The sequence below is a fragment of the Balaenoptera borealis genome (assembly GCF_965194805.1).
Source record: "Balaenoptera borealis genome assembly, chromosome: 19".
Classification (NCBI taxonomy): Eukaryota; Metazoa; Chordata; class Mammalia; order Artiodactyla; family Balaenopteridae; genus Balaenoptera; species Balaenoptera borealis.
The window spans coordinates 69,247,649-69,265,840 of record NC_138878.1 but is presented as its reverse complement, the minus strand read 5'-3'; the positions used below and the strand labels follow the sequence as shown (position 1 = coordinate 69,265,840).

Sequence of the window (18,192 nt, the reverse complement as noted above, 5' to 3'; positions counted from 1 at the left end):
GTGGGAGAATCAATTTGTGTTGTTTTAAGCCACCAAGCTGGTAATCTGTAATAGCAGTCACAGGAAACAGGATCTTAACATGTGCTTCAACCTTATGATCCACAATCTTAGTCTATCCATTTCCTGGTGCTGGATCTTGAAACGAGATCCCAAATACCAACACTAATTTAATATTCTTAATGCACCATTTCTACCATCGCTTCAGGCTGCCCACAGAGAAAAAAAAGGCTCTTTAACCACTCCAGAATTGATGTCACAGACTCCCCAGAAAAGTGCTGTGGTCCCTGAAGCAGGGTGCTTGGCCAGACTGGGCCACAAGTGGACTCCACCAGCTGGCGACTTCTGAGGCTCGATTTCCTTGGCAGTAAGCCAGGAATACGAATGCTTAGCTAACAAGGGTTACTTCGAGGCGTAAACGAATCAGCATGTGAGCCTCCCACCATGTCTGGCACACGGTGCACTGCTATACACGGTACTGTTGATGTCATCACCCTTATTATTGTTCTAAAGGGGATTCCTCCGCCTGTTGAAGATACTGGGCCTTTAACAAAGAGTGCCACAGGCTCCCAGCTCAGGATCCTCGCCTGCGTCCTCCAGGATTCCCTTTTTACTTGTCACTTTGCCCACATACTGTCCTTTTCAGTCGGGTAGCCACCCACATCCAGTAATATCAAGGCCTTTGCCCAGGGTCTCATGCTTCTCTCCCTATGGCTGCCAAGGAGATAAGTATCCTCCATTTGGCAAAGTATGACCTACACTCTCCAGCTATCCTTTGACTTCCAGGAGGACGTTTCCCTTCTGCCCAACAAAGACCTTCTTTCCCTCTTGGGGAAGGTCCTTATCTATGCCCAACCCCTCCCACGACCAGCACTGTTCTCCTTCCCAAGACTCTGCTGTGTTCCTTTGGGGTGTTGACTTGGAATCTCTGATGATGAGAACTTTTCAAATGAAACAACAGCCCCACGAAGGGGAGTGAAAGGGTATTTGGGGATAGTGGAGGAAAGGAAAGAAATCTTTGAGTGGCTAAGATATGTCCAAGATTTGCCTGGCTGTTGGAAACTGGGCAAAGGAGGTTAAAATTCTACAGTAGCATTTGCACCAAGATCTTGAAATGAGGAAGACAGATTGTGCGGGTCAGCAAGAAAGTAACATCTTTGACAGAAGAGAAGAAAGACACTGCTGGTAAACTAAATTCAGAATGATGTCATTTGAGAACCACAGGTAAGTAAAAGTAGGTAAGAGTTCAGAAGTAAGAAATAACAGAAGCTGCAGGCAAGAGAGTAACAAGGTAAAAAGGCGCAGGAACACATGAGATAAACACCTCCAGGCTGGGGCAAGGTGTTATAAAGGGCAAACATGTTGCTTACTGCTAAATGAAAGCAGTCACTCAGCAAAGAACATATACTGCATGATTCCAACTATAGGATATTCTGGAAAAGGTAAAACTACAGAGACAGTAAAATAATCAGTGGTTACCAGGCGTTAGGGTGGAGGGAGGGTGAATAGGTGGAGCACAGAGGATTTTTAGGGCAGTGGAACTACTCTGTACGATACTATAGTGGTGCATATATAACATTATATATTTGTCCAAACCCACAGAACATACAACACCACAGCGAACCTAATGTAAACTGTTGATCTCTGTTGATAATAATGTATCAATATAAGTTCATCGACTGTAACAAATGTGCCAAAGAATGCAAGACATTAATAATAGGGGAAACTGTGTGGGGTGGGGTGGTATACGGGAACTCTGTACATTCTGTAAGCATGAAACTGCTCTAAAAAATAAAATCTATCAATGGGGACTTTCCTGGTGGTCCAGTGACTAAGACTCCGTGCTTCCAATGCAGGGGGCCGGGGTTTGATCCCTGGTCAGGGAACTAGATCCCATATGCCGCAACTAAGAGTTCGCATGCCATGACTAAAGATCCCACATGCCGCAACTAAGACCCGGCGCAGCTAAATAAATAAATAAATTAAATAAGAAAATAAAGTGTATGAATTAAAACAAAACAACCAAAGATCAGAAGCAGCCCAATTAGTCAGTATGATGAACATGTTCTAAAATAGATTGTGGTGATGGATACACATGCTGCGAATATACTAAGAGCCTTTGCATACTTTAAATGGGTGAGCTGTATGGTATGTAAACTGTATTTTGATACAGCTCTAAAAGAAAAAAAGAAAAAGAAAAAATTCCAATTAGGCTGACACACAGGGTAGGAGGTGGGCCTATGGGATGAGGGGAGGTGGGAAAGCAGGTCCAGGAAGATTTAGTAGGAATCCTTCTGGAAGGCTTGGATGCACAAGTTTTTACCACACCTTGGGATCATCTTGAAGACATGGGAACGTCCAACATGGAGGAGGGCTGATCACCCAAATGGCAGAGCAAAGACCAGCCTGAAGGGGAGGGCTGAGGAGCTTCCACCCTGGGTAGAAGTCAGGATGAGAGGATGGAGGAAAAGAGGGGGCATGAGGACATGGGAATAAGATGCGGCAGCAGAGGGGTGAAGACCAGAGGAAGATGGGGACAGAAATGAACCCATGTGTGAGACAGGTCCTGACGACAGCAACAAGTGTTCTCCATGGGTGGGCTGGGCACAGAGACACGCTGATGTGGATGAGAACATAGCTGCCTTGTTGGACACGACGAGGCAGCAGAGAACAACTGAGCAAACGGCCTCCCTGCTCCTCGGACCTTAACCACTGGGCCGCTGGCCTGTTCTCACCTCGGGGAGGTCCCTGTTCCACCCTCCATGGGTCCTCCCCTTGCTCCAGTCGGGCGATCACATCCGGTTTTGAAAGCAGAAGCCCTGGTCAATGGAGGAAAAACAGAGGGCTTGGTCTTCTGCTTGGTGACAGGCCCAGCCCTCACCCCTGGGGTCAGACGTGAATGGACTAGGAGGGCGCCCGCACCCTCCCGAGATTTCCCACTCCCTGAACCACAAGCCACAGACCTGCTCTGGAGGTGGAATGAGCGGCAATACCAGGACCCAAATCTCAAAGGGACCCACTTCCAGCACGTTTCGGCCCAGCCTGGGCACACCCTTTAGATGAGCCGCACTCTGGGTCCTGCGATGGGCAGTGCCTGCCTTACCCAGGGAGACCAGGTGACTGCAGGTCTCCAGAGTCACCTCACGGTACAGCATCCTCTGGGTCAGGTCCAGCTGTCCCCACTCCTCCCATGTGAAGGTCACAGCCACGTCCTTGAAGCTCACAGGTGGCTGAAACATCACTGGTGTTACCATGGGACCCTGCTTTCTCGACGAGGAGGTTGGGGGGACAGGACAGTACAGGGGAGGGAGAACCCCTTGCTCAGATCAGACTCAGACTAAGGCCCGTGGCGTTTTCATTTCTGCCTGGGTATCTCATCTACCGCTGGTCACACCAGTGATCCCGATTTTCTGTTTTGGAAAACAACGGGGACCCCTCTTGGAGATCCCCGTCCCCAGCCTCTCTACAGAATCACAGATTGGAAGCCAGTCAAAGAGGATGCTCTAAATCAGGGGTCAGCACACAGTGGCGCATGGGAGAAATCAGGGCTGTGGTGTGTTTTTAGAAGGCTAATGCCATGAGCTGAATTGTTCCCCCATGAATCCGCATGCTGAAGTCCTACTCCACAATGTGACTTATCTGGAGACAGGGCCTTTATGGAAGTAATTAATGCTAATGGAGATCATAGGGCAGGGCTCTAATGTGATGGGACTGGTGTCCTTACAAGAGGAGGAGGAGAAACCAGAGGCCTCTCTCTCTCTCTACTATGTGGAGACATAGAGAAGGCACCATCTGAAAGCCGGAAAGAGTCCTCACCAGAAACCAACCCTGCTAGCACCCTGATCTTGGACTTCCAGCCTCCAGAACTGTGAGAAAACAAATGGCTGTTGTCCAAGCCACCCAGCGGGTGGTACTGTGTTACAGCAGCCCAAGTAGACTAATAGAGCTGAGAAAGGATTTTGTTTTTAAAGGACCACATAAAAAAAAAAAGAATATGAAGTAGAAGCTGTATGTGGCCTGAAGAACCTAAAATAGTCCCCACCTGGCCCTTTACAGAAAAGGCTGGTCAAGCCTATGCTCAAGGGAGGCCAGGAGGTAAGGGGCCACATGCCCTGGCCTTGGGGGCCAGGCCAAGTTGGCCTCTCTGCTTCACGACTTGCTAGCTGGACACCTGGACGTGTCCCTGAACTTCTCGGCATGAGCTGCCCTGATGCGACTATGAAGACAGCCTCCTGCACCGGGGAGTCTCACAGGACATGAGTGCAACTGACCCCTGGCACCCAGGAAGCACAGGCAAGTGTATGGTGCTGGGACCCTGAAGGAGGTCAGGGACCCACCTCCACCCGCCATGTGCTGCACCGTGAGCCATCTAAGGGCGACTCTGGCTCTTTACAGGGACACTCTCAGCTGCCCTCCTGAGTGGTCTCAGCGAGGATCAGTGGGCCCAGAGTGCCTGCATGTCTACGGAGGCTCAGCTCTGCCTGCCCTCAAGGGCCCACTGAGCAAAAACCACAAATAAAAACTCTGAGGCAGAGACCTGGCCCAGGGAACCAGGTTTGTGGAGCTCCTGGCTTGTTCACGCAGGGAGCCTGTAGACTTCACCCCAAGGCATTGGGCAGCATTACAGAACTCTCGTGTGTGCTGGCCTGAGGAGTTGGGTGTTATCCTTGGACACATTTTACAGCCGAGGAGACTAAGGTAATGAAAGCGAAGGTCCCCAACTCACCTGAGACAGGATCTGCTGAGAATATGCCTCCATTTCCTCCTCATACCTGGAGAAGCTGTCCTGAAGAGGGCAGAGGTCCTCAGAAGGCAGGGCTGGGGTTGGGGGAACAATTAGGGATTCAGCCCCACCTCATTATCTCCACGCTCCCGAGTCCATGCCCATCCCCAAAGGAGAGGGTGGCCAATGCCAGCTGAGGACCACCCCTTGGGGAGTGAGGGGCAGGGAGGCGGGGCTCTGACCACGTGTTTTTCCTGTTCAAGGCTCTGAGGTCAGCTGAGGTGGCCGAGCCAGCTTTCCAGTTGCGGAGAGGGCCAGTCTGCCTGGGTCCGGGCCTGGGCTACCCCAGACTCAAGGTAAATGCCTTGAGGCACATGCTGGGGTGTCTGAACCATGAGCCCAAAGATACACAGCAGTCCCACAACACTCAAATAAAGGAGGGACCAGTTTTTCCTCTTATTTCAAGACGCTAAATAGGGAGAAGTGGAGGCAGTGTCAAAACAATTAATCGTACAATTTAAAAAAATCCCAATGAAACATCAGCTGGTTTCTAAAAATGGAGGTGGGGGATGGGGGCAAGGAGGAAATGAAAATCACCAGGAGGACAGCTAAGGGCACGCTGAGAGGCGGGTATCATCCTTCTGGAGCTGCTGGGTGCTGCCCCACTGCCCGTGGGCCACACCTATTATCCCCTGCTTTACTTAACACTGTTGTTGCTTCCCATACTCTGCTCACCTAGTATCTTGGCTGTAGTCACGTGACAGTCCCACTGAGACTGCCAGGCAAAAATCCTCCTGAATCTTGCCCCAAATCCTTCCCTATGTTTGACTCCCTCTCACCCTGCCTGTTCAAAAGCACACCCATGCCATGCACACACACAGATGTTCACCACACCTAAGAAGGCCGCTGAAGACTCTATATGATGCTAGCTTGTTCTGACATTCCCGTCCGTCCACAGGCAATCTCCTACCACCCGTGTCCATTTCCACCCTCTGATCCTCTTCTTCCTAGTCTGGAGACACCCCAGGGTGAGGGCTGGGAACACCTCCCCTCCGCAGCCAGACTGCCTGCTTTCAAAGTCCTAGTTCCACCAGGACTCATCTGTAGACATCCGGGGGAAGAACAGGCCCTACCTTGTGGTGCTGCTGTGATGATTATGTGAGCTGCATTTACAATTGCTTAACATTGTGCTGACACACAGTAGGGGCACAGCAGATTTAATTATATTGGTTATAGTTGGACATAAAACTCCCCTTCTTTTCCTCATGCTGGACCCAGGAGGCGGCTGGTCTGGCAGGGGTCCCTCTTTCCAGAGGCCTCTCTTTCTCCTTCCTTTTCTAGTTTCCTCTTTCCCTGCCTGTGAGGGGGTGGGGTTTCAAGGGCTGCCCCAGGCTTTATGTCCAGCCTAGACCTCCCTCCCAGGTTCCCTGCCACTGCCATTCCCTCCTCCACATCCAGCCATGCCTCTAAAGACTTGATGAAATAAAATTCATATTTTATGGCCAGACAAGAAAAATTTAAACATAAACTTTTTCTCTGCTTGTTTGGGTCTCTTCCCTCCCATTTAGTGTGTATCCTGTATCTGCATTAATCCTATCTCCTTAGAAGACAAACTTCCTTCTTTGTAAGGGGTCACAGTGACCCACTACTGGCTTTGTACTGCAGCTCTGGATTACATAAACTGTCAATTCATCATGTGATATATGACCCTTTGTCTCAAAAAGGTATATAACTGTGCTTTGACCTCTAGGGTGGAACAGTCCTCAGAGCTTTCTGAGAGACTATTTCCTGAGTTATAATCCTCAGGTTTGCTTGAATAAAATGTTCCATTTCTCGGCTTCCCTGGTGGCACAGTGGTTAAGAATCCGCCTGCCACTGCAGGGGACACCGGTTCGAGCCCTGGTCCAGGAAGATCCCACATGCCGTGGAGCAACTAAGCCCGTGCGTGCTCCACAACTACCGAACCTGCGCTCTAGAGCACACGAACCACAACTACTGAGCCTGCGTGCCACAACTACTGAAGCCCATACACCTAGAGCCTGTGCTCTGCAACAAGAAAAGCCATCCCAGTGAGAAGCCCACGCACCGCAACGAAGAGTGGCCCCCGCTCGCTGCAACTAGAGAAAGCCCCCGCGCAGCAACGAAGACCCAGTGCAGCCAAAAATATATAAATAAAACAAATAATTTTTTTTTTTAAAGTTCCATTCCTTTCTTAGATCAACCATGGATTAACTCTATCATTGACAAGACTCCTGGACTCAACACAGCTGAGAGTGACCACGGATTCCTCATCTCTTGCACTGCGGCCTCCATCCTGGCTCCTCACTAGACATGGAAAGTCAGAGTCCTCCTCATTCTTTCTACTCCCTTGGCACTATCCCTTGCACTGAGTTATCCACCGCCTGGCGCGTCTACTTACTGAGGCTCTGTAATCCAAACCCCAGCCCTCACGCACAAGGGAATTTGTGTCCCTGCTCTCCACACCACTAGTCCTGCTCACCAATACAGCCCCTTCTCACACCGAGCCCTTAATTTGGGGCATCTCCAAACACAACCAACACAGGCCCCCAACATCCTGGTCCGGAGTTTGCCCGATGCCATTTGCTCTGCCAGGACTACCCCTAATTCTTTGTTCATCTGGACAACATACGCTTTCTCTTCAAGTTGAATTCAAAGTCCGCGTACCAGTGGAAGAAAACGTGTCCATGTTCTGGGGCTGGGGTGGCCTCGGGGGTACAGCGGACCCCCCACGCGGGTTCCCGGGCCAGGCTCACCTGCGCGCGCGGGTAATGGCGACACTTCCGGTGGGTGGCGGAAGTGCGCGCGCTCGGCGCAACGAACTACAAGTCCCAGAAGGCCGCGGGTTAGCGGCCGTTTTTCTCGCTTCGGTGGTAGTTTTTCCAGCTGCTGCTGCGGCCGTTATTCCGGGCGGCGGCGGCAGCGGCAGCGTCGAGATCTTTGGTGTCTGGGCGTCGGCGACCCAACTTTTTATCTCTTACAACAGCTCGGGTTGTGGCTGAGAATGTTGCTCCCCTTTAGCTCTGCCCCTCGGCCCCGAGTTAATGGACGACTCTGATTCTCCTCATGGGCGTTTGCGACACAGGTCGAGGGCGCGACGTTCGTGTCTGAACCGTGCACGGCTTCGTGCTTTCCTCGTGGGCCTTTGCAACGGCCAGACCTGCCGTGGAAGTGAAGGGAGACCACCTGATGAGGACCACAGAAGACGTTTTTTCAGAGCCCTCTAGAGCAGGCGAGTCCACCACAGTCTTTGCGTTTGGCAAAGGCTCAAAGGCCGGCACAGGAGAGGGAAAGCTTGACAGCAACGAACAGAAATGGCCTCAGGTGTGTCCTGAGTGTGGCGTATGGAAGTTGGAGGCCGGCTAACTAGTAGTGGGCCATCTTATGTGATTGCTCAGGGGAGCTTATCTGGCTTTCTCCCGTGGGTCGTAAGTGGGACAGGGGCAAAAAATAGGGAAGCTGGCAGTTAGTGACCAAGTCCTGTTTTGGGCCTGTTGCTACAGAGATTGTGGGTCAGAGAGTTCTGTTATATGTGGTCTGGCCATTGTTTGTGGGGCTAAGACCCACAGACCTGCTAACCTGCCCTGGCTCTTCAGGGAGGGAGAGACCACAGGAAAGCTTCCCAGGCCTGCCTTCTGGTGGGAACCACTCTGGCTGTACTTGAACCTCAGGCATCGTTAAGCTCCTGGATTGTGCTCTTGTGTCTGGGTTGCTCCTGTGACCAGTCTTCCTTGCCTTGACTCTCCTGGAGTTGACCTTCTTGGTTGCTTTACCCAAGGCCATCGCTTCTTATTTGCACACTTCATACTTGCTCACATGACCCTGCAATTTGTGTATTCTTCCAGAATGTCTGGAACCTAACTTCCCAAAGGAGAGTCTTGATGGAGTGGTTTCATGCCTCTTGCCCTGCGATTGAATTAGTCAGGGGCATTCTGGCCAAGGAGAAATGACAAGTCTGCTGGGGGCTTCTGGGGCAGTTTCCCTCTCTCTTAAAAATGGACATAAGACACTAGTGTGTCCCCTTATATTGCCTCTGGACAGTGTTGTCTGCATGTGATGTATAGAAAAGTACTGCCATGCCAGCACCATGAGGAAACCAGCCCAAGAGGCAAAGTCAACATGCTGAGAATGGCAGAGCAGAAAGATGGAAAGAACCAGAATAAGTAATGGGATCCTCCCGGAGTCACTGAATCAATATTACCTATGCCTACCTTGGGACTTTTCATTATGGTAAAAGAGACGACCTTGTTTGTTTTTATTACAGAAAATTACAAACATACAAGAGTAAAGAGAATAGTATAATGAAACCCCATGCTTCCTCTACGCACTGTTCAGCTGCATTTACTGTCAGCATTCTGCTTTTTAAATTTAATCTATCCCTACCTGCTCTCAGCCACTGCTGGATGATTTTGAAGCAAATCCCAGACACATCATCTCACGCGTAAATGCCTAAGAACATATCTCTAAAAGATAATGATTTTTTCCAGAATAGACAAATCCATAGAGAAAGTAAATTAGTGGTTACCTAGAGCTGGAGGAGTTTTAGAGGCGATGTGAGTGACTGCTAAATAGATATCTGTGTCTTTTGGGGGTGATGAAAATGTTCTAAAATTGTAAAACTCTTGAGTATACTAAAAACCATTGAATTATACAGTTTAAATGGGTGAATTGTACAGTTTAAGTGGGTGAATTTTATGTGAATGATGTCTCAATAAAGCTGTTAATAATCAGTACATAAGATTACCAATATCTATCAGAAAAAAGATAGTACAGGGCTTCCCTCGTGGCGCAGTGGTTGAGAATCTGCCTGCTAATGCAGGGGACATGGGTTCGAGCCCTGGTCTGGGAAGATCCCACATGCCGCGGAGCAGCTAGGCCCGTGAGCCACACTACTGAGCCTGCGCATCTGGAGCCTGTGCTCCGCAACAAGAGAGGCCGCAATAGTGAGAGGCCCGCGCACCGTGATGAAGAGTGGCCCCCGCTTGCCACAACTAGAGAAAGCCCTCGCACAGAAACGAAGACCCAACACAGCCAAAAATAAATAAATTAATTAATTAAAAAAAAAAGATAGTACACCTGAAACTAACACAACATTGTAAATCAACTATACTCCAAAAATTTTTTTTAAATAAATAAATAAAAGGTTATAAAAAAGAAAAAAGAGCTAATGATGGCACAACTTCCTGGGATGTCTGAGCAATTGAAAAAAAAAAGATATCATGGGAAAAAATGAGTTTAAATATATAACTACAAAATCATTAACACACCTAAAAATATTAGCAATAATCCCTTAATGTCAAATATCCAGTGTTTAAATTACCCCAAACTGTGTCTTTTTAAAAATTTTTTTGTTTATTCAAATTGAGATCTGAAAAAGGTTCACACCTTGCATTTGGTTAATGTGTGCTTAAATCTTATAGTTTATGGATTTCCTCCACAAATGCTTTTTCCTTTTATTTCCATTTATTTGTGTGTTTTTTTTTTAATAAATTTATTTATTTATTTATTTATTTTTGGTTGTGTTGGGTCTTCGTTTCTGTGCGAGGGCTTTCTCCAGTTGCGGTGAGCGGGGGCCACTCTTCATCGCGGTGCGCGGGCCTCTCACTGTCGCGGCCTCTCTTGTTGCGGAGCACAGGCTCCAGACGCGCAGGCTCAGTAATTGTGGCTCACGGGCCCAGTTGCTCCGCGGCATGTGGGATCCTCCCAGACCAGGGCTCGAACCCGTGTCCCCTGCATTGGCAGGCAGATTCTCAACCACTGCGCCACCAAGGAAGCCCCATTTATTTGTTGAAACCAGGTAAATTTTTCCTGTAAATTTTTACTACATTTTGGATTTTGGTAATGGTATCCTTATGGTGTCATTTCTCTTTCCCTTGTTTTTCCTGTAAACTGGTAGTTGGATCTAGAGGCTTAATTAGATTCAAATTTGTATGTATATTTGACAGTCTTTCATAGGTGGTGCACGTTTCCTTTTGCATCATATCAGAAGGCACGTGATATCTGGCATGCTTCTTTGATGTTTATTTTGATCATTCAGGTTTTGACAGCCTGATCCGTCTATTACAAAGTTCTCCAACATTTTTCACAGAATGGGTTCTAGCAGTCATTGATGATCGTTGCCTTACACCCATTATTTCATTAGGAGTTACAAAATAGTGGTTTTCTAATTATATCATTCTTTCTGTGTCTACTTGCTGGAATTCTTCCATAAGGAAAAATTTTCCCTTACCAACTTTTTTGGTTTCCCTAAGATGTACAGGAGAGAGAGGATAAATGCTTCATTCTTTCCCTTTGCTTTGAAAAAACTGAGATGTGTTAGCATCCTTCAAAGGTGGCCAGTGAGTGTGTTTTATATACATGGATCTTAAACATATTCTCTGTGTTTTAACCTATTTCAGTGAACAATTTGATGCTTCAATTAACCAAACTTTGGCCAAGGTCAGCTCCTTCAGTCTGGCTCCTGTGTCCTTTTGACATGACCTCAGTAGCCTTTGATAGCTTATTTACTTTCCTGTCTGAGAAGACGTTACAGGATCATTCTGTAAATTTCCAGTCTCATCCTTGGAATTGGCCATTTTGCTGAGGAACCCTGCTTCTTTTTAATGGGAAATGTGTTTTAGAGACCACAATCTGGGTACTAGTAGTACTCATTGCTACTATGGTAGTTATTGTTAAAAACCTCTTCAGTGGACATTGAAAAATTGGGATACATATATATATATTTTAAAGAGAAACATTTTAGATTTATCCTGATATTTCTATATCAAATTTAGTGTGACAGGGCTTTAATTATTTATTTTATGCTTTGATCTTTTTTTTTAAAGCTGAAAATCTTGGCTCCCAATTACATCAGCAGAATTACTTAGTTGCTTTGTGTTTCAAATTACCTCCAATCTTATTACTGACAGTTCAAGAGTTATTTGCAGTTCTTTTTGTCCTTAGGATCTATCTCTACAGTGAAATTGCTGTGTTTTAAAGTTAATGGAAATTATTCATGTGATAAGCTTTTCACTGAACACTTTCAATTTTTAGAGATCACTTAAAACTTAACTAATTTCTAATTATGCAAAGCACTCTCATGGTTCCAAAATGAAAACTACAAAAGCAAAATTACACTTAGAGAAGCCTAGCCTCTTTGGCTGCTCCTCCCTCTATCCCTGCCCTCTCCCACTGGTAACATTTATATTAATTTTGGATTATCCTTCCATTTAAAAAAGTATCTAAGCAAATACATTCTGCATGTGTATCCCACACTCTTCCTTGGGTAAAATATTCCATACCACACATAGTGCTCTGATGTACTTCGTTGCTTATACCTAATGATTTGGTGGGCGATCACTCTCTGCCAGCTGCTAGGGCACCATTGTGTTGCAGGACCACAGTTCCTTCCACCAGCCCCCAACTGATGACATGTAGGCTGTACTGAGTGTTTTACTATTACAAACAGTGCTGCAATGGATACTCCTGTGCCTACGTCATTTTGCATTTTTGACAGTGTATATTTGGAATAGATCTCTAGAAGTGGGATTACTGGGTCAAAGGTAAATGTGTTTTTAATTTTGCCCAATTCCTGTCCTTTGGGGTTATACCTTTTGCATCCCACTAACAATGTATGGTAGGACCTGTTCCCCACCGTCTCATCAGCTGGGTATGGCACCAAACTTTTGAATCTTTGCCAATCTGATAGGTAAAAATGGTATTTCAATACAGTTCTAATTTGTGTTTCTCTAATGAGTGAGAATTTCTCTAGTTATGAGCATCTTTTAATATGTTTAAGAACTATTACATTTCTTGTTCTGTGAACTTCATATTTTAGCCTTTTTTTGTTGTTGTTGGTCTTTTACTCTAGCTTTGGAAGTTCCTTATTAGCAATATTAACCTTGCAAATTGCAATTTTTCACAGTTTGTAATCTTTTTATGTTGCTAATAGTGTTGTTGGGGTTTTTTTCATGCAAATGGTTATTTTTACACCATCAAATTTATCAGTATTTTCCTTTATTGCTTCAGGATTTTGATTCATGGGTAGGAAATATTCTCAAGTTTTGCAGACATTCACCCATGTTTCTCCTAGTACTTGTATAGCTTCATATTTTACATTTAAATCTTTGATCCACTCAGAATTCATCCTAGTGTAAGGTGTGAGGAATGAATTTCATTTTATCTTTTGCCACAGGTAGACTAAGTAGTTTAGCAAAATTGTCTACTTTTTCCTCACTGTTTGAGGTGCTCCTTTTATCATACACTAACTTTCCATATGTAATTGAGTCTATTTTCTGGATTTTCTTTTCTGTTGAATATGTCTATCTACTCATGTGCCAATACTACAACTTTAAAATTATAGATGCTTCACAATACAGTTTACTATCGAGGACTGCTTGTCCTCCCTCATTGCCTTTTTTTTTCAGGGTGTTTCTGGTTTTTCTCTATTATTATTTAGTGCTTACAAATTGTCAAGTGTTGAAAGAGGAGCTAGTAATAATAGTAATAACAATAGTAATAGATTAAGGGCTTACTGACTACCAGCATGGTAAAGCGCACGTGTGTATTGACTCAGTTCTCCTTTTAGCAACCCTATAAGATAGACTCTATATGAACTTCCCCTTGGAACAGATAGGAAAGCTGAGGCACAGAGAGGTTAAGTAACTAACTCGAAGGGCACAGCTGGTAAGACGCAAAGCCCAGATTTGAACCGAGGCCATCTTGCTGCAGAGCTTGTGTTTTTTGTTTGTTTGTTTGTTTGTCTGTTTTCAAATATCTGCCAGTTTTAGACCAGACTGACTTGGAAATCCCAGATTTCCTCAACTCCTGGTTTGGTCTAAGTCATGTCTCCTCTTCTCTGGAAGATCAATTTCCTCATTATTACTGGGGGAGCCCTCAAAGTTGGGGTGTAAAAGCTGAGTGTTGGTGCCACTGTCAGGAACCACTCTGCCTCACATGGATGAGGGAATATTGCAGGCGGAAGAGGCCCAGCACCCCACCCAGGACCAGACGGAACACTGCTGACCAGCTCACCTTCCATCAGCTGGGCCCCCGCAGGCTTGGGTGTGCTCCTAGTTCCAGGAACAAAACATTGCCCCATTGGGCAGCCCCTCACAAAACTCCAGGGGGCGCCACTCCCACGCACTGCTCACACATCCCTTTCCTTCCCATTTTGTGGGTGTTTAGCTTTTCAAACCAGCTTTTCTTTCTCTTGGTGTCATGAAAGGAAAGGAATTCCTGCCTTTGGCTGTTCTCAGCGAGAAGACAGCAGGGATATTCTCTGCCACTAGAGCTGCAGCAGCTACGCTGCTGTATCAGGGGATCACCTTGCAGAGGTAAGGAGACTTGTCAGCCACCTGGACTATAGGAGCTGTTGCTATCCCCTGTGTGAGTAAACGTTAACCTCTAAGTAAAGTCTCTAATTCTGATTGATTGTCTTATCACCAGTGTGGCCCCGATGATATACTTCTGAGAACGCTGACCCTGCTACCCAGCCCTGTATTCCAGGGAAACAGCAGCAGTAGAAGAAGCCTCTCTACCTTGTGCTCCTGGAAACTTCTTACTGCAAAGAACCACCCTTCCACACTTGACTTAGGTAAGACTTGCAGATAACCCCCTTGTTCATCTAGGATAAGACCAGACACTTTTCCATTCTTTGTCTCACACATGATTAACTGAGCTGTTTGTCCCATTGGTCAGTTGGAACTTTTGTTGACCAAGTTTTAGTTAATCTTCTGTCCTTCCCACAGGACCGTGAACTTTGACGTCAGCCTGGGCCAGCGTCAGAATGTTGATCAGCCCCTCCCCTCCTTAACAACTCCTCCAGAAAATCAGCTGACAAACAAAACAAAATTAAAAAAAAATTGTTTGATCAACTGCCCAATGCCTGTTCCTTCTAGCATCCCTGTAAAAGCAAAGCCTTTTTCTGCCTGACCTTTGAGACGCAGATCTTGTGGTCAGAGCTATTTTCATTTGACACCTGCAAGATCCTGAGAGTTCCCTTTGTTAAAGCCCCAGAAGACCGTGGTTGCCAGAAGCCCCATGCCTGGGATGGAATTACAGGCTTCTGCTAGATGTTCTATTTATTTATTTGGCTGCGCCGGGTCTTAGTTGCAGCATGCGGGATCTAGTTCCCCGACCAGGGATCGAATCTGGCCCCCCTGCATTGGGAGTGTGGAGTCTTAACCACAGGACCACCAGGGAAGCACCTACATGTTTTATTTAAACAGAATTTGAAAGTCAGAGCCTCACACTAACTTAATACCTAAGATGCACCTCGGGGTGGTGCAGAGTGAACCTGACCGAGGGCTTCTTGTTGCTGAGGGTTTGATTTCAGTGAAAAACAAGATCCTATGGGCTTAGTGTAGGGAAGGATCTTTTAGACCCCCTACAAAGCCGGGAATGAAAGCCATTCTCTTAAGAAGTTTCATTGCTAGTGTCAGAAGAATGGTTGAGCAGGCATTCCCATCTTTGAGGCGCTCTGGTTAATGCGTAATGCAAATGCACACTGCACATTAGGGAGGAAGAGAGGAGGCGCAAACAAACAGAGAATTTTATGTTTAACTTTTTCTCATCCTGCCTTAAAATATAAAATTTCTTTCATTAAGGGAAAGCAGCAAACACTGACCCCTAGGAAAACTACAGCCAGCTTATGGAATGAATCTCACTCTGGTTTCATGTCAGACACTCAAGTGAGATAGACTCAGGAGATGGGCAATGGGTTGAAGCTCTTCCCTCCTGAGACAGGCTGGGACCTGAAACCTGGGACCTAGGATCCTCTGCTGCAGGGCTGGCACCTGGACAAATGTCTCCTCGAGCAACAAAATGCAAAGAAACTATAAGGGACTGAAAATAGCTGCATGCATGTGCAGTGGGGGCAAATTATAGACAAGATACAAAAAGACCAAAAACTCAGCAAAAGCAGGGTGTTGGGAGCAAGAGCAGGGTACCGCACATGCACCCTGCACACACCACCGCCAAGCGGGCGGGCAGACCACCTAAACCACCCCTCCGGGCCAACCGCTGGACTCACCCCTACCCTCACTCCATGTAAGGAACCAGCTGGCTCCCCATCATGGAGCGAGAAAGGGCACCTGTTACTTGTTTTTGCTTCCTTGTACTGCAGCATGAGTCCTAATCAAGACTTACCTGAATTTCTTAGCTGGCCTCTTATCAGTTTCTATTGATTAAGGAGGCCAAGAACTCTGGGTGGTAGCACTCCCCTTTCTAGGTTTCCTGCATCACTGGTCACTCTCCCCAGGCTGAACACAGAAGGATGTAAGGACGTTCTGGGTAAATGGCACTAGTGAGTACAATGATTTGAGCATACATACCTTCTGTGCTGCCCAGGCACTTTCACTTCTGTGATGAGATTCTCCGATGGATTTCAAGTCACCTCCTGAGAAACTACTGGGTCCTCTATGGTGACTCTCTGGGGAACCCAAGAATGACAGGAGGTGTGGCCATCACACACTTTTCTAGAAATACTTCCCAGAAGCCAGGTAGCACTTAACTTCTTAGTTCCTTGTCCTCCTTCCTCCTGATATCCTCAAAGGAGGTAAATAGTCCACAGGATTCTATTTTTGTTCTGGACTTTTAAAATTTGTTGTTAAGTAATTATCACAGGAACATTTAAATATTTTTAAGTGGGACAAATCAAATCAACTATTTATCCATTCCACTTTTATTCTCGCTCATGTACAAACATATTTTAATAAGACAGCACAATCATGCACATCATGCATTTTTCACTTCACATCATAATGTCTTACAGAATCTGCATAAAACAGATTAGAAACTACACAAATGTCCCCAAATGGTAAAATATCTAAGTAAAAAAGAACATTGATATTACATTTCCATCAACTGTTTCAATCTCTGTACAAATAATGTCACCATCTGAGGAAACAATTTCCCCACCTCAGTGCTTATATTATTCATTTTCGTGTTCTTGTTCCTTCTCAGATTTAGGCCTCAGTGCTATTAAGAACACTGCCTAGTAGATCAGCTTTTGTAGGACTGTGTCATAAGAGCAGAGATTGACCATATGTCATTACACTAAAAACTGTTAACAGTTTTCTTCAAGAATGAGTTCTCTGATGTCCAACAAGGGGAGAGCACCATCTGAAAGCCTTTCTGCACTGATTACATTCATAAGGTTTCCTTCACTATGAATTCTTTGGTGTTCCATAAGTCAGATGGTCTGCTGAAGGCTTTTTCACAGTACATTCAAGTTTTTTGTTTTTTAAAAAAATTTGTTTTATTTATTATTTCTTTTTGGCTGTGTTGGGTCTTTGTTGCTGTGCACGGGCTTTTTCTCTAGTTGCGGCGAGTGGGAGCTACTCTTCGTTGAGGTGTGCAGGCTTCTCATTGCAGTGGCTTCTCTTGTTGTGGAGCACAGGCTCTAGGCATGCAGGCTTCAGTAGTTGCGGCTTGTGGGCTCTAGAGCACAGGCTCAGTAGTTGTGGCGCACAGGCTTAGTTGCTCTGCGGCATGTGGGATATTTCCGGACCAAGGCTCGAACCTGTGTCTCCTGCATTGGCAGGCAGATTCTTAACCACTGTGACACCAGGGAAGCCCCTATTTTAAAAATTTTTTAAACATTTATTTATTTGGCTGCGTTGGGTCTTAGTTGCAGCACACCAGATCTTTGTTGCCAGGAGTGGGCTTCTCTCTAGTTGTGGCGCTCAAGCTCTAGAGAGCGCAGGCTCAGTAGTTGCAGTGTGCAGGCTTAGCTGCCCCAAGGCATGTGGGATCTTAGTTCCCCAACCAGGAACTAAACCTGTGTCCCCTGCATTGGAAGGCGGATTCTTAACCACTGCACCACCAGGGAAGTCCCTCATGTGGTTTTTCACCCTTATGAATTTTCTGATTCACAATAAGATAAAAGCTCCGTCTGGTTTCCCACATTGATTACATTTATACGGATTCTCTCCAATATGGATTCTTTGATGTCCAATACGGTGACAGTTCTGGTGGAAAGACTTTTCACACTTTCGGCGTTCATGAGATTTCTCTCCAGTGTGAGTTCTCTGAAGAGTAACAAAGTGAGAACTCCAACTGAAGCATTTCCCGCACTGATTACACTCATAAGGCTTTTTCTTTTCAATGTGAGTTCTTTGATGTGAAATAAAGCCAGAGCTCTGAAGGAAACACGTCCTATATTAACTACATTCATAAGGCTTCTCTCCATTATTGTTTTTTTAAAATTTTATTTATTTTTGGCTGCGTTGTGTCTTTGTTGCTTCACGCAGGCTCTCTCTAGTTGCAGTGAGCAGGGGCTACTCTTCGTTGCAGTGCACGGGCTTCTCATTGAGGTGGCGTCTCTTGTTGCAGAGCATGGGCTCTAGGTGCGCGGGCTTCAGTAGTTCTGGCACTCAAGCTCAGTAGTTGTGGCTCGCGGGCTCTAGAGAGCAGGCTCGGTAGTTGTGGTGCGCGGGCTTAGTTGCTCCGCAGCATGTGGGATCTTTCCGGAC

General features: G+C 46.2%; 1 protein-coding gene and 1 long non-coding RNA gene across 11 annotated transcripts in view; one reads left to right on the top strand and one right to left on the bottom strand.

The window, feature by feature from the left end:
* The window catches only part of ZNF8 (zinc finger protein 8), a 37,710-nt gene extending 30,176 nt beyond the window's left edge, over positions 1–7,534 (bottom strand). For all 8 annotated transcript variants that reach the window (XR_014237852.1, XR_014237853.1, XR_014237854.1 and 5 more), the window contains exons 1-4: positions 7,406–7,534; positions 4,724–4,815; positions 3,101–3,227; positions 2,733–2,816 (exon numbers count right to left, since the gene is read on the bottom strand). The gene's annotated coding sequence lies outside the window, so the exon portion shown is untranslated. The remainder of the gene's footprint in view (positions 1–2,732; positions 2,817–3,100; positions 3,228–4,723; positions 4,816–7,405) is intronic.
* A 64-nt stretch (positions 7,535–7,598) lies between these two features.
* Positions 7,599–14,596, top strand: LOC309617308. Of its 3 annotated transcripts, none has more exons than XR_014237926.1 (4): positions 7,599–8,062; positions 13,904–14,052; positions 14,165–14,312; positions 14,467–14,596. It is a non-coding gene; the product is annotated as an uncharacterized lncRNA (long non-coding RNA). The 3 variants fall into 3 exon arrangements; XR_014237927.1 differs by having other exon boundaries at positions 7,601–8,062; positions 13,949–14,052; XR_014237928.1 differs by having other exon boundaries at positions 7,602–8,062; positions 13,944–14,052.
* The last annotated feature ends 3,596 nt before the right edge of the window (positions 14,597–18,192 follow it).